Here is a 17,303-nt window from a genome sequence, read left to right as displayed (position 1 = left end):
TAAAACTCGTTTCAACCACGCGTTTTGGAGCTCGATTTTAGCTCGGTTTTTGAGCCCGTTTTCTTTACGAGTTGGCACGAATCTCGAGTACACTAACCAACCTAGACCTCTACCCATCCAACCTCAGTTCGAACCCCCTTACCCACACCCAAATCTCGTCCTAAACACTCCCCAACACAGCCCAATTCCTTCCTTTACCCGTGTTTGTATAGCCCATCGAAAGCCCTTCTAAACCGACTCAAACTTGGTCCAAACCCGCAACCCATCACCACCAACCCGTGCTCCACATTACCCACAACAACCCAGCACCTAGAACACCACAAAACCCATCCAATTCCCGTCCCAAATACTCCACAAACAGCCCGCAACACAAGCAGCCCCCCCTGTTTTGCGTGCTCAATCCCGAGCCCAAAACCCGCTCCAAACAGCTACCAAACCCGTGCCCATTAACCCTACACCATACCCTAGTATCCTACCCATATTACCTTAGCTTAACCACCAAGCAAACCCCCCAGCAGCTATGCAAAGGGAGCCCGACTGCTTGTTGCCCTATCAAACCCTACTTTAACTCCCTATAAATACCCCCCCCCCCCCTTCACCATACATTCATTCCTCTAAGTTCTCCCCACATCATACTGCAAATAACAACCATCAATCGTCCAAAAAACCCTAAACTAAAGCCGTGACAGCCGCTCGAAAACAGGGACACAAATCTTGTTTTCGAGTTTCTGTCGTGGTCTTTGGCCTTGATTCTCATGCACAAATCCTATTAAAACTTCTGGTTTATTTCCATATTCACAAAATTCAGTCTTTCTAGTTTCCAAAACATCTTTCGGTTTGAAAAATCGTTGAGAAACGAAGTCATGGTGAGCGATTGAAAATTTGCTCAATCTGCCTTTTGAACGTGTTTGTTTCGTGATTTCAAAATTCAATTTCAATTGTCTTCGTCGACGACGGCCCCTCGAGATAAAATCTACGATCGATTACGACCCAAGACGGTGTCAACGATACATGTAGGTTGAGGGTGCATTAAAACTCCCTTCTCTCCTTTTTATTTCGTTTTTTTATTGTTTATTTACTAACCATTGTCTAATATCGTCTAACTAATATCGAAACTAGAATAGCTTGAGTATGAGTTAAAGTACCATTGCGGTACCCGCGTTGACTTGAGATAGGAAAGAAATCCGCCATATCGGTCGGTCGTACACCCCGTCTCATTTACATATCCTCGTGTTGGAATAGGGCAATTTAATAAATCGAGTTTATTTAATTTACGTGTATTTATTTTTAACCATATAAAAATTGATTTTTTATGATTTTCCAGAACTATAATTTGTAATTTTAATTTAGGTAGATTTTCGTAATTTATTGCATTGATTTAGTATTTATTTCGTAATTAGCAATGTATTAATTCAAAACCCGCGCAGTGCACGGGTCAATTCTGACATATTTCGAAAATTTCAGATCCGTGCAGTGCACGGGTTTGTCCAGGTTTTGTGTTTTAATTTGCTTCCTTGTTTGACTTTATTTGATTAATCCTTAGTTTAATTAGTTTATGTTTTAGATTTTAATTTACATTATTTATAATTTATATTGTATGTATGAGCTAACCACTAATGTTTGTTAATACATCTTATGCTAAGCGTAAGCCTTCCTATCCCTCTCTTTGGATGTGTTTTTCTAGTTTAATCAATGAACCTCACATGCTAAACCACTTCGACGAAGTTAAATGCATTTTAAACGACTTAGAATGAAATTCGCGTGATAGGATTTAAATTCAATGGTTGCATACGCATGTGATATCTTTCCGAAATGGCCATCTTTCACCTAGTAGAGACCGTTATTGCAACGGGCGGGGTTGGGTGTTGTTTTAATGAAATTAAATTAACTTCCTAACACGTAAAGTCACACGAATTCAAATCTCTAAAATTGGTTTCTAAATTCCATTTAAAAATTTAGTGGCGACTCTTTTAAAATTTAAAATGTTTTGAAAAAGCATTTGAGTGGAGCGTTTTTCCATGGTCCACACTTATGTTCCGAGGCTAGAGATGAACTTAACGTAATTTCATCGACCGAGAGTTCTAATTGTAGAATCGGTTAAGGAGTTGACCCACCAAGTTATATTAGTGAGGGATATATCGTTTCCCGTGCCCGAGTTAATATGGATTTGGATCTCGGAATCATTTATATAATTGGGTGGAGGTCATTATATAAATGCTAAAACATGTTAAAATGTTTTCATATATCTACGATGAATGTTTCTTTTCCCACTATTACGTTGTTTTACGTTGTTCTTTATCATGTCTCCTATTAAATTCGATTGTAGCACGAATCTCTTTCTAAATCCTCAAATGAACCGTATCATAGGTAATGGACTAGCTCCATAGGAATCGTTCTATTCCATAGAACTCAATAGGAATTGTCCTATGCAAATATAAGATTAGCATCTTAAAATTTCTTACATATCTATAATCTCTTGTGAAGGATATAAATAGAAGTAGTACTTGGTCAAAATTTGTTTTGATAATATCTTCTATGCATCCACGGTTCAAAAGTCTCATTGCTCAAAACTAAACACTTGTCATCTAGCACTTAAGTTGTTAAGAACATAACAATGTTAAATTGGTAAATTGATTTGTTAGACATTTTGATTAACCAAATACCACAACAAAGGTAACCCTTGTGAAGGATTAACTAGGAATTTATATGAAGATAAGTCTTCATCAAATGGAAATTCTTAAAGTTAGTGGGAGCAATAAGAAGTAAGTATATATCTTAATTGTTAAAGATAGAACTAGGCTCGAAAGAGAAAGTGTTAGACACTAAATTAGATACAAACCCCAAATAAGTAAAGATCAAGGAAGTTGGTCGTGTGACTCCAACATATTCCTCCTTGAATATCTATGACATTGACATTGCATTCTTGCGAATTATCACGTCATGAGTATTTGATACAAATCTGTGAATCAAGTTAAAAATTGTCACATTTCATGATTATAAAATATGGCAAAAGGATGTCAAAACCACCTTTCTAAATGGGTATTTAGAGGAGGATGTGTTCATAACACAATCTGAGGGTTTTGTAAATCCTTAGAATCCTAACATTGAATAATCGTATAATGACTAGCATGAATGAAATTGACATGAATGGAACTAGGGTAGTTGCCATTTCATCCATATAAGTGTTATAGTGTATTCATTTTAGTTTTGTATTTAGAATTGTACCTCGATAATTGTTATGATATACACTAAGTCTAAATAAGAATATAATTCAAGTTTTTTGTAGAAAAACGCAAAGGGTTTCACTATTGTGCAATTAAAACAAGCGTTGTGCCCTATCATACCACGATTAAGTTTATGGTGAGACCTTATAAATCAAGGTAATTATATTCAAACTAAAAATAAATGTCATGTATATAAGACTCAAGTTGGTGACCCCAAATCATTTCTCAATTCTCGATTGAAAATTGCATTTAGAAACTAGTTTTAACTAGTGTCCCAAACCATTTGATTGAGAATCTCTTGGTGTGTACGAATCTTGTATTCAAAGCAAGATTAATTCATGACTTCTTTCTAGAGAAGGAATGTGAATAGAGCAAGATATTCGCCCTATTTACACTTTGAAGTGTATGGTCGAATACAATTTCAATCAGAAAGGTTATTACTTCTTCATCTCTTCTACCAACGAACTAGGTAGATACTTGGTATCCACTTGATGAGGTAAGAAGAGAGGTTCTTTAAACAAGTTCAATGAATGTTTAAAAGTATCAAAACCAAAGTATTAGTACTTTGTTAAAATTGGGAACAATAAAGTGAAGACTTTGATTTACACCAAATAGAGTGTGATATGGTATCACAAGTTCACCTTCATAATATTAGAAAGTGACAAAGAATCCTATACGATATGATTGAATCTTTACTATAAAGTTGGAAGTAGTTTCTATCACAATTTGTCTAGTATTTATTTATTCCACTAAAACAAAACATAATTAAAGCAATCATCTACATTTCATATGTGATATGGTTAGGCATGGTACCTAAATTGTAGCTTGTTTCGATAGTGAACATGTGGTCTCTCTTCCTACATGATCACGAGAACAAAGGGTTTGTGGCTCGTGATGCTGTCTATTAGAGAAAAGAGGATCATTTCTTATAGACAGAGTGGGAGAAAATGTTCAAGAGCCACAAACTGAGAATAAGACGTGGGAAGATGTTCCCTCTTGGTCAAAATCAGTAAATATTTCTTCGAAATCTAAGTAGACAGGAATCATGTTATTTTTGACCATAACAAACCTGTAACTTATTAAGATGCTTTATCTAGTTTTAACTCCGCAAAAGTCCGAAGCAAGCATAAACATGAAAATGTTTATTTAGCTTGGTTGGTTGGTGGCAAAGGGTTTTGCACGCAACAACAACACTTCATTGTATTTGGATGTAATTTGATATAGTTGGATTTTAAAATCATCTTGCATGAGTTTTGTAAATCGCGACTATCCTAAGGTAGAATACAAACTTAAGAAGAAATCTTAAGTAGAAGTTAAGGACTTGAATTGTATGTTTTGATCATGTGATAAACATGTCTCGAATTGTCGAGTAGTTCTGTTTATACATGGAGTTTAGTGGGAGTAATGTGGTGTTAATAGTCTTATATGTAAGGGACATATTGATCATTGTGAATGATGAAAGACTTAGGAGAGGAATAATACATCTCTAAGGTATCCAGGCCTATAAAGATAGTTCTAAGAGGATATTAGTGTTAAATGAATATTCTTATATTGATAAGAGTCTAGGCATGTTCAAAGGTATTGAATGTATAGAAATTGGATCTACCTGCTTCCGCTGCGGGATTAATTCATTAAGCTAAGATGTATCGCCATTCTTATGATTCGTATACTTAGATTATGACGAAAGGTTATAAATCGAATTTATGTGAAAGTCACTATATAGCCATATAGTCTATCCATTAGTACTCAAAAAGCACTAATGATATGCCTTCTATGTCTCATATGTAGATAACATATTATTCATTGAGAATGATGAGCCAATACTCTCTTCCGTGAAGAAGTGATTGGGAGACTAGGAAGAGATGCAATACATCTTTAGTATCCGAATCTATAGTGATGGATTAGAGAGGATAAGTGTGTAGAAATAATCATTGGATTTATGTGCAATAAGTTACACAAAACCATATTCTAAACACATAAGGATGGTTGGAGAACCATCTTGGCTATATTATTTAAGGAAGATATCTGCTAGAAACATCTTAGGCAGTTGAACAATGAGATATATACAACAGAAATTGAGTACACTTGCAATAATGAGATATGCAAGAAGGAGGGGATGATATTAGGATTCGGTTTTGTGAATTGGAGGAACTATGGTAGTACGTTCCAATAACCGAAGGTCCTATCCCTACTCACTGTGAGATCAGTGGGAGCTATTCAAGGCTCGGAAGCCTATGTCTAGATTGGATTTAGACACGTACTCGAAAGTTTTATAATAAAGATTATACATAACCAAGGGAAAAAGTTTACAATAAGGTTAGGGAAAGTGCAATGTGTTGCTAACACTTACTAACCAAAGCCTTCTCATAGGCTTAGAATGATAAGTCATGCCATTTCAATTGAGTTGAGACGTATAGTTGTATAAAATGTTAAGTATGGATTATAGATTATGTAGTAATTGATATTGTATCAATTTTACATATGTGATAATACATTCATCGTTTGAGTTTTATTCAAAACTCTTTTCTTATAATACTTTGTTTTCCAAATAGGTTGTCGAGACAATATTAAACCTTATTTAAGTGAACTGGATTAACATAGTATTGGCCCCTAGTCACTTATATGAGGTTACGTCTCCAAGTGACTAGAGTGTGATGCGATTGATGGCAAGTTCATGTGCCATAGGGTCATAAGGAATGACTAGTTGATCACATAGGCCGACTGTATGGGACACTCTATCGGGCAGTGACCGCTTATAGAATTCTGGTAATTCATATATAGCTTGGTCGTGGCAAGAGCTACTATAGTATTCTTTTGAGTCAATTCTTTGACTAAAGACTATTCACCCAAGTTGGCACAGTTTCTGAGTGACTTTGAGTTATGCTCTACGACTTTTGTAAATGAGGTCAAATGGGCATCTTTTGGGTCATGATTAGCTGTGGCTAAACAAAGGGAATAGTGCAATAGGAATTGTCCATCCCCTTGTCAGGGTTATTTAAAAATATCAAGGCCACTTGAGGAGTAGTAAACTGGAAATGCGTGGCCACGCTCGGAAGGTATCTACGGTAGATAATTCCGGTCAAACAGTTACTCTCCAGATCGAGGAAACCACTCAAGATATGATCAAATGCAAGTAAGACCTGCAAAACACCTTGCATTGAGTGGGAGATGATGTAATAGGACACGAGAATTGGTGACGCACACTTGTCTCGGACAAGTGAGAGATTGTTGGAGTATGTGTCCTCAACAATAGTGCGATCACGTATTTAAATCTCATGATAAGAATACATAAGGGATGATACATTATATATTCTACTGATCAACATTTATCGATAACGGTTGGCTGCCTAGAGTTTGACGTTACTGTCGTTTGACGGTGGTGATCAGTTGATCCCTTAAGGTCACACCTAAAGGATGGAACCCAAATATCTCTGATCAAATATACGGGTTGATCAGTCCCTGATATTTATATATATGTATATTGTTAGGATTCATTAATCTCATTAGTATACATATTCATATATGAATTAATTTATTTGGTCATAAAATAAATAAAAGATCTTATGCATGCAAACTTAATAAAAAAAGATGAAAAAAAAACGATTTCTCACCATCTTATTTTCGGCCATTTTGGGCACAAGTAAGGTCTCCTACCTTCACTTGTTCTTGAGCTATGATGAGTATTAGGATGATCCTCCAAAAACTCCAAGTATAGGAGCCACTCCTCTTGATTGCACCCAAGATTATCCCTTATCTCTACTAAATAATATGTGCTAGATATTTGTTTAGCAGTTCACCTTAAAATTGATTACTAATACTCATATATTATACTAATAATATTAGTATTTTTGATTGAACAATTTAGATTGAATCTTCTTATATTTTTGATGAAGATTAAAGAATAGAGAGAATAATGCATAACATTTGCATGTATTTTGAATGGACAAGAATATAGAGAATGAGTAGAGAACAAAAGTCCCCTAAGGTGGAGGAGGTCTCACGGTTTTAGGAGGTGTAGAGGACCAATATATGGTCCTTCACTTTTGCTTTTGTTCTTATCAAAACCTTAGGTATGTAAGGCTAGGTAAGTAGTGTCATGATGATGTTATTTTTAGCTTATTAAAATAAATCACCACCATCCACTAAACCCTCTACATTTCGGTCCACTTCATAAAATGGACTACCATTTTATTTTGTCAATTTGTCATTTGTCACACAATATGTCACATGTAGTATGTTACATGTTATTAATTAATTTAATGCATATTTATCACATAAATATCATTTTATAAATTAATTAAATTACATCCAACAAATTGACTAGTGATACTTGATCACATAAATAAAATGGGTCATATAATTATAATTCATAACATCTTGTAATTATAATTAACCATTCATTCTTATCTCTATTGTTTTTCAAACAATAAACAACTTTAGTAATAAAACATTTTTATTACTAAAATAAATCTTATTTAATCTCATTACAATAAGAAATAATATTCTCTCTTATAATTGAATTGTTCAATTTTAAGGAATTGATCAACTTGTATCGTCATACAATTAATCAACTTTACAGATAAGGGCATCTTCCTTTAGGTGTGACCTTAAGGGATCAACTGACCACCACCGTCCCACGACAGAAACGTCAAACTCTAGCAAACCAATCATCACCGATAAATGTTGGTCAGTTGACAATATATAATAGAATCATCCCAAGCGTATTCTTAATTATGAGATTTAATATGTCATTGACAATTGTGATCGCATTATTGTCGGGGACACTTACTCCAACAATCTCCCACTTGTCCTCGACAAGTGTGCGTCACCAATTCTCTTGTCCTATTACTATCTCCCACTCAATGCAAGGTGCCTTTCGGGTCGTACTTGCAAGTGATCATATCGAGAGTGGTTTCCTCGATCTGGAGAATAACTGATTTGACCTGAATTATCTATCATAGATACCTTCCGAGCGTGGCCACGCATTTCCAGTTCATTACTCCTCGTGTGGCCCTGAGATATTGTTTTAACCCTGACAAGGGGGTGGACAATTCCTATCGCACTATTCCCTTCAACTAGCCACAACCATCATAACCCAAAATATGCCCATTTGACCCCATTTACGAAGGTCGTAGTAACATAAATCAAAGTTAATCTGAAACCGTGCCACCTTAGGCGAACAGTCTTTAGTCAAAAGAATCGACTCATTAGAATACTATAGTAGCTCTCGCCACGACCAGGCTTTATAAATTTGCCAGAACTCTATAAGCAGTCACTGCCCGACATAGTGTTCCTAACAGTCTGCATATGTGATCGACTAGTCATCTCACATAACTCTATAGCACTTGAACTTGCCAACAATCGCATCACACTCTAGTCACTTCGAGACGTCACCTCATACAAGTGATTATGGGCGAATACTATGTTAATCCGGGTTCACTTTAACGGGGTTCAACATTGTCATACAACCCGTTTGGATGTAACAAAGTACAAGAAAAGAGTTTTTAAAGTAAAAAACTCGAACGACAAATGCGATTATCACATATAAATAGTCAATGCCTGATTACTACTTCATATTCTATAATCTAATTTGATCTTGTATGTAGTTGTTCATTTCAATCCAATTGAAATGACATGACTCATCACGTTAAGCCTATGAGAAGGCTTTGGTTAGTAGGTTTTATCAACTTCTTGTACCTTACTAAACCTTACTACATACTCATTTTCCTTTGTAATGTATACATTTGCATTACAAAATTTTCTGAGTACGTGTCTAGATCCAATCTAGACATAAGCTCTCTAATCTTAGAATAGCTCCCACTGTTTTCACAGTGTGCGGGACCCATCCGTCTCGCACATCTCATGATTGCAAGTGTACTCAATATCCGTTGTAAATATCTCTCATTGTTCTTTATTACCTAGAACGATTCTAACAAGTCTATTTCTTGAATAACATAGCCATAATGGTTTCTTAACCATCTTTATGTGTTTTGAATGTGGTTTTGTCGGAAACCATGCGCAATCTCAATTGTTAATTGTCATTTGTGTAACACCCTTACACAAATTAGTGAATTACATCAAAAACACTTTACTTTACACCCTTACTGCTTCTTCAAGCACTTAAGGGTAACCCTTATGGCTTAGTTGGTAATTATTACCTTAATTCGATTTGTAACAATTCATCATACTCAAAGTATATGAAGTGTTATACATCATTACTTATTTAATTGATCCGACAGCGGAAGCAAATGGACAATCAAATATGTTCAAGTCGATTGAATTAGTCATGAATCTTATCAACATAAGACTTCTTATTTGACGCTAATATCATGTGGATTTATCTCCATAAAACCGGATATTAAAGATGTACTATATTACTCCAAAAGTCTTAAATCATTCTTAATGATCAATATGTCATCCACATATAAGACTAATTAAAATTTCCGTAACTCCCACTAAACTTCATGTATAAACACAACTTCTCGACTTATCGAGAAAAGTTTTATAACATGATCAAAACATTGACTCCAACTCATTAATGTCCTACTTAAGACCATCTCTTAAGTTTCACATGGTCTTAGGATTGTAAGAATCTATAAAACACAAGACATGTATTGAATACATTCCTTCTAATTGGAGAAGTGGGTTTTAGATTCAATCGCTATATATCTCATAATGAAACACAATCCCTAAGAAGATCCAAATAGACTTAAGCATTTCAACTAGTGCAAAACCCTTTGCCACCAATCAAGGTTTGAAATCTAACAATTCACTTGGAATTTATTTCAGATTTTCATGGCTCTAAACCTTGTATTGAGTTGTGACTTAAACACTCTCATGTAAGTCATATATTCATTACTTTCCAAAAGTAACTTGAATCAAAAAATTTCTTTGTAAGTTGTAAGCTCTTTAATTTCTTAAAAGTAACATGAATTCATTATCTTCAACAAGTGATGAATTTAACCTCCTAGGTTTTGAAGAAACAACGTTACGTAGCCAAGAAAGACCAGTTTCTTGCGACATATAATTTTTGACACAATTCTTTTGTAGCTCTTGAATATTTTCTCCCACTCTGTCTTTTAGAAATAAACTTGTATTCTAGAAAGACAGCTTCACGAGCCACAAACTCGTTGTACTCGTGATTATAGTAAGAAAAATGAGCATTTTTTTCTTGTGAAAACTTACAAGCATGGTACCCTACCATTTCATATTTCATATGAATTATTTTAGATTTAGTGGAAAAATAATTTAGACAATATGATAAAATCCCCAAAAGGATCAAGTAACTCAAAGTAACTTGATTAAAGTCCAGACCATATCGAATAGGGTTTGCTTTCTTTATCCAACCACACATTATGCCATAATGCGTGCTAAGAGAGATTAACTTGTGATACTATATCACATTTCCTTTGGCTTATATCAAAGTCTTCACTTTGATAATCCCATCACGACTAAATCGTGATTCCTGGAACTCTTTGAACTTCTTCAAAGATTTCTCTATGTACCTTATTGAGTGAACACATTAGTGTCAACTTAAATCTTTGGTAAAAGAAAATGATCAACCTATTCTGAATCAATGATTTACAACCTCCATCTCCTTTTCAACCAAAAGCACGAGACATCTTGCTTTGAATACAAGATACGCATATACCATAAGATTAACAATCTAATGGTTCCAAGAGTACTCTCTAACTCTTTGTGCTCATCATTCCAGAATTTAAAGTTTAATCTTGGGTTACCAATTTGAGTCTTGCATCACCTACATGATATATCATTCTAGTTTGGCTTAGAATATAATCACCTTGATAATGGGCTAGCCATACATCAAATCGTGGTGTATAGGGTCACAAAAGTGAAATCTCTTTTGTATCTTAACAAAACTATATTCTTATTTAGAGTTTATTCACTTAATAGTCATAATTAAGGTATAAATATAAACCCAAAACTAGATTGAGTATACAATGACTCTATCTCTCGACATCATTGTTGCTAGTCGTCATATTCTAATCATCCTATGTATCAAATACAATGATGAAAACCACCACCGGTTTCTAATATTGACGAAGTAGTACTAGCAAAATTTATGTCAATCAAATAAACATTTAAAGAAGAAGGTCCCATTAGATGTCCCATAACTAACTTGCTGATTCTTCAATAATTTGGGGTAGTTTCCTTTCTAGCGTCCAACAATTAAGACAATGGAAACTTTATCGGTCGGGATTGATAGGTTTAGTATCGTTATTCTGTATAACTTTACTTTTACCATTACCTTGTATCAATTCCATTCTAATTTTACTTCTTTAAACCTCACCCTTTTCTTAACGGTTTAAGAAAATGCTCCCACTCATTTCAATGAGCTTTTGCTAAGAGAAGCAAAATTGAAATTCATGAAGACTACTCTTCATTCGTTTGTTTAGTCTTAAAACTTTCATTGAAGTGGTTGCGGTATTTTGGTCAATTATGATTTCTAACAAATCTAGTCACCAAAATGATTTAACGTTTCAAAGTACTTAACTCAATTAAGTACATGAGAAACAATTCATTGTAAGTATATGTTAGTCAAAAATCAAAAACCCTTTTGATCACGAATAACTTCCTAACTTTTATCTATACTCTTCACAAGAGATCCTTGCAATGGATAATACGAGGTTTTAGAAGAAAATTCATATTTGTCTTTAGTTACGATGTTTTAATGGAGATTTGAATTAAAATAGAAATGATATTGTATAATTTGAGGTAAAGAAATAGAACAATATGATAACGGAATAATGAAAACAAAACATTTATCGTTATAATAATACTTGTAAATAATTTGACAAGTAAAGCATTTACATAGTGACCTCTACCCAACTATGATAAATGATTCCAAGATCCAAATTCATATTAACTTGGGCACGCTTTGGCAATACAACCCTCATCAATATAACTCGGTGGATTAACTCTTTAATCGATTCTACTTTTAGAACTCTTGGTCGATAAAATTACATTAATATTTATCTTTAGCCCAAAACACATCCGGCTATGATCGAGAATACATTTGTTGAGTTCAACCCAAATTTCGAATAAATGTGTCCATGATCCAAATTCCTATTAAATTGGGCATGCTTTGGTGATACAACCCTCATCAATATGAATTCGGTGGATAGACATTTATCACCCACTTCCCCTACGTAACAAGGTTTGTACCCCGGTTTGGCCGAGCGCACTCCCTCACGAAATAGGTTTTCATGGTTTCTAATTTTTGGTAAGGCTAAGACTCAATTGTTTATTTAGCGAAAGTTCATGTCAATTTATTATCTATCACGTTTTAAGTGAACTAAAGCGGTGAACTACGATAATTGTAATTGACACGGTCGATAAACTCGATTTAAAATGCATGTTTAGTTATGACGATTTAGAGATGCATGCAACATATAAATAAAATGCAAAGCATAAAAATTAAAATCCTAGTATGGCCTTCCTAAAATAGTAAATCTAATAAACTATTACAAATTTGGAAACCAACTCCTTTGGTCCCTTGAATTTCGGTCTTGGCACGCATCTCGAGGTAACACCGTCTTCATGGAAACTCCGGAAAAATTACAAATAATAAATAAAATTACATAATTTCCTATTATACATTTGTAATAAAAATAAATCTATTAAATTACAAAACAGTGATACGAGATCACAATAATTACAACCGAATCGATATTCCCATACATTTCGGGTAATACCAATTAAAACTAAGGCCATACTAAGTAAAATTACATAATTCAAAAATTATATAAAATAAAATATGACAATCATAAATAAAATGCAGCATTATAATATGTATGAACATGCTTAATTTTATGCCAAATCGCCTTTTAAGAGCCAATATCGTATATTTTATCGGTTTTTATGGATTTGCGTGATTTACCTTATTAAAATCACAATAATTACATAAATTCATATTTATGTACAAGTTAATTACCCTAACCATCTTAGGACTCAAAACTTAGTCTTCACTAACCTTATGACAATAAGTCAACTTGATTTCTTAATATTGTTCATTATGGACCAAAAAAAATACAAAATTATGCTATAAACTTCAAATTAAATTATAAAAATTTTAAATAATTTTAAAATTTGAAATTTAAACTCATGAACATTCTGGAAAAATACCATGACACTCATAATGTTCAAAACTTAGGTTAAAAATTTCAAAAAATTATAGAGAAAAACAATGTTGCGGTTTATCGGTTTTAACAAATATGACCATTAAAATATAAGAAAATTTATTTTCATTAACTTTTCACTTTTAGATCTGAAATATATGATAAAATGCAACATGTGACGTTTTTCTTTAGTCATGAAGTATGTTTTAGCATTATAACTAATTATAGTCACTATTTATGTGTTTTTTCATCAAAAATTCATAAATCATGCAAAAAGACTTCATTATAGCCAAACATTTTACACACATCTTGTAAAATTGCATGCGACAACATACTAAATTTCCATGACTAGATTCGAAATATAACTCATATTAACCTATTTACCCATTTAAATACGATTTTAACTTATAAAATTCATATTTCGAGCAAAAAAACTTATTTTATCACGAGATTTAACATGCCATCAGTATGTATTACATTTGAAAATATATCCAAAAACCACTGGATAATTCAAAGTTTAGCTATTTTTCGTCCAAAAATGACATTTTTCTCATAAAAATCACATTTTAATGCCAATAATATATAAAATGAACAATAAAATCCATAAATAAATCAAAATATCCCAAATACATTTTAGGACCAGAAACTTTAACATGCAAAGTGATTTCGTGATATATCATAATAAACACAAAATTACAAGTTTTATTTGTTAATAAGATTAACTCGGAAAAACAATAAACCGATTTGCATGCAAACAACCTAAGGCTCATGATACCGCTTGTTAGGATTCATTAATCTCATTAGTATACATATTCATATATGAATTAATTTATTTGGTCATAAAATAAATACAAGATCTTATGCATGCAAACTTAATAAAAAGAGATGAAAAAAAAACGACTTCTCACCATCTTATTTTCGGCCATTTTGGGCACAAGTAAGGTCTCCTATCTTCACTTGTTCTTGAGCTATGATGAGTATTAGGATGATCCTCCAAAAACTCCAAGTATAGGAGCCACTCCTCTTGATTGCACCCAAGATTATCCCTTATCTCCACTAAATAATACGTGTTAGATATTTGTTTAGTAGTTTACCTTAAAATTGATTACTAATACTCATATATTACACTAATAATATTAGTAATTTTGATTGAACAATTTAGATTGAATCTTCTTATATTTTTGATGAAGATTAAAGAGTAGAGAGAATAATCCATAACATTTGCATGTATTTTGAATGGACAAGAATATAGAGAATGAGTAGAGAACAAAAGTCCCCTAAGGTGGAGGAGGTCTCACGGTTTTAGGAGGTGTAGAGGACCAATATATGGTCCTTCACTTTTGCTTTTGTTCTTATCAAAACCTTAGGCATGTAAGGCTAGGTAAGTAGTGTCATGATGATGTTATTTTTAGCTTATTAAAATAAATCACCACCATCCACTAAACCCTCTACATTTCGGTCCACTTCATAAAATGGACTACCATTTTATTTTGTCAATTTGTCATTTGTCACACAATATGTCACATGTAGTATGTTACATGTTATTAATTAATTTAATGCATATTTATCACATAAATATCATTTTATAAATTAATTAAATTACATCCAACAAATTGACTAGTGATACTTGATCACATAAATAAAATGGGTCATATAATTATAATTCATAACATCTTGTAATTATAATTAACCATTCATTCTTATCTCTATTGTTTCTCAAACAATAAACAATTTTAGTAATAAAGCATTTTTATTACTAAAATAAATCTTATTTAATCTCATTACAATAAGAAATAATATTCTCTCTTATAATTGAATTGTTCAATTTTAAGGAATTGATCAACTTGTATCGTCATACAATTAATCAACTTTACAGATAAGGGCATCATCCTTTAGGTGTGACCTTAAGGGATCAACTGACCACCACCGTCCCACAACAGAAACGTCAAACTGTAGCAAGCCAATCGTTACCGATCAATGTTGGTCAGTTGACTATATATAATAGAATCATCCCAAGCGTATTCTTAATTATGAGATTTAATATGTCATTGACAATTGTGATCGCATTATTGTCGGGGACACTTACTCCAACATATATATATTTAGTTGTGTGAGTTTTGTTGAGGTCGAGTTTGGAACTCGAGCCAACACAAGTTTATTATTCAATTATGTGATGATTGACTAATGAAATTTTATATCTTATTGCAATGTAATTAAATAAGAATTAATTTAATGATTAAGAGTTAATGCATTAAATTAGTTGAGGTTTTGTATATATTTTGAGGTAGAGGAAATTGGTTAATATATTTATAAAGGAGTTGTAAATTAATTAAATTGGGCATTGTAGGTGTAATACCCGCCCTTTTAGAGACCCTTTGACCAGCGTTGACTGACCTTGGGAGTGGGAATAGTTCCTAGAAGTGCGCGCCAGAGCTATCTTGGGTTTCGAGTTATGGGTGATACTCGATAGAGTAGAGGCCACTCGATCGAGTAGCGTGGTTACTCGATCGAGTATGGGGTCACTCGATCAGGTATCGGGTTTTCAGCGAGGGTTTTTAATCGCGTTTTGTTAAATCCGCAAATCAATTCCGCATCATTCCTTCCATCCTTTAGTCACCTCTTTCCCTTCCCTTCACCATAAAACCTCCATGGAAGCCCTTTTGAAGGCCCTTGTGCCTTAGGAGAGCATAGCTTGAATCGAGTAGCGGTCTTTCGCCGGGTATCTCCTTGTAGGTATGTTGTCATCATCATCCATATCCTTGTCTTTGCAGTTAGGGTTTGCTTGTTAGTAATAGATGATTGTGTTGTGGTTATAGGCTTTGCTTGATTGCTGGATATGTCATATGTCGGCATGGATTGGTTGCAGTTGCTTAAAGGTAGGTTCGCCTACTCAGTTTCTGTAGATGGTCTAGTGTGTCGGTTGTTGTGGTTGTATTGTGGTTGTCGTGTATTGTCATATTCATATTGCAGCGGTTGTTGATTGATTGTTGTTGATGGTTGTGATTGTTTGTCTCTGGTTCTCGAGATGCGTTCTCGGCTGAGTGGAGTCACTTGCGGGAGTGGCTTCACGCCCTAGTTTCGCCCTTCGTGGAACCCGCCACGGAAGGGGATGTGCACATTAATGGGACAGGGTTATCGCTCGGTATGATGAGCGGGGATTTGGTGGGTACGGCTGCGGTCCCCCACTGGCAGGGCTGGTCCAGTGGACAGTCGGTGACGGAGATTGATCGGTGTGGGTGTGCTTGTGTGTGACTGATTGTGTTGTATTTTATTGTTAAGTGTTGTCGGCATTGTTGCATCTTATCTCAGTACTGACCTTGTGTGGTTGTCTTGTTGTTTTATGTGTCTGCCGTGATCCCTTATGGTGAGCAGTCTGTCTTGGCAGGTGTTGATATCGTTGATAGCTGGAGTCTGGGCAGGGATGAGTCTTCACAAGATTTGATAGTTATAGCGAGTAGTCTTTGAGTTGTATCTTTTATTTCATCAGTTGGGTTAAAATCACTTGTAATATAACATAATAGTTCTTTTATCGACATTTGATTATTACTGTCCTCGGGTAACCGAGGTGGTAATGCCCTTATATGCTAAGGAAGGCCTAGTTAAGGCTCCTCTGGATATGGGGTTGTATACATCTTTATAATTGACTAGTGGTACGAGTAATATGAGTAATGTCAACGATAAATAACATGGTTTTTATTTATGTTACGCTGTAAGTAATAGGTAATATGTGTGGTAATTTGGTGGTGAACTTCGGGGATGAAGTTCCTTTTTAGAGGGGAAGAGTAATGTCGCAAAATAAAAAGGCCGATTTTGAAATTATGTTGTTGTTCGTTTAAAATGTTTTGTTGTTTATTTACAAAATTTGCTATTACTTTAGCCACATTGATTGTATGAAGTTGTAATTGGTTGCTTTAGTTTGGTGAGTAATTCATGCGTCGAA

General features: G+C 34.1%; 1 long non-coding RNA gene across 2 annotated transcripts in view; it reads left to right on the top strand.

Annotated features, from left to right (window-relative positions):
• The window catches only part of LOC141600128 (uncharacterized), a 48,639-nt gene extending 31,510 nt beyond the window's left edge, over nt 1–17,129 (top strand). For both annotated transcript variants that reach the window (XR_012524181.1, XR_012524180.1), the window contains one exon: nt 16,736–17,129. This is a non-coding gene — a long non-coding RNA (uncharacterized LOC141600128). The remainder of the gene's footprint in view (nt 1–16,735) is intronic.
• The last annotated feature ends 174 nt before the right edge of the window (nt 17,130–17,303 follow it).

This window comes from Silene latifolia, chromosome 9 (genome assembly GCF_048544455.1).
Source record: "Silene latifolia isolate original U9 population chromosome 9, ASM4854445v1, whole genome shotgun sequence".
Classification (NCBI taxonomy): domain Eukaryota; kingdom Viridiplantae; phylum Streptophyta; class Magnoliopsida; order Caryophyllales; family Caryophyllaceae; genus Silene; species Silene latifolia.
The sequence above is the reverse complement of the archived record's forward strand: the minus strand, read 5'-3'. Positions and strand labels throughout refer to the sequence as shown.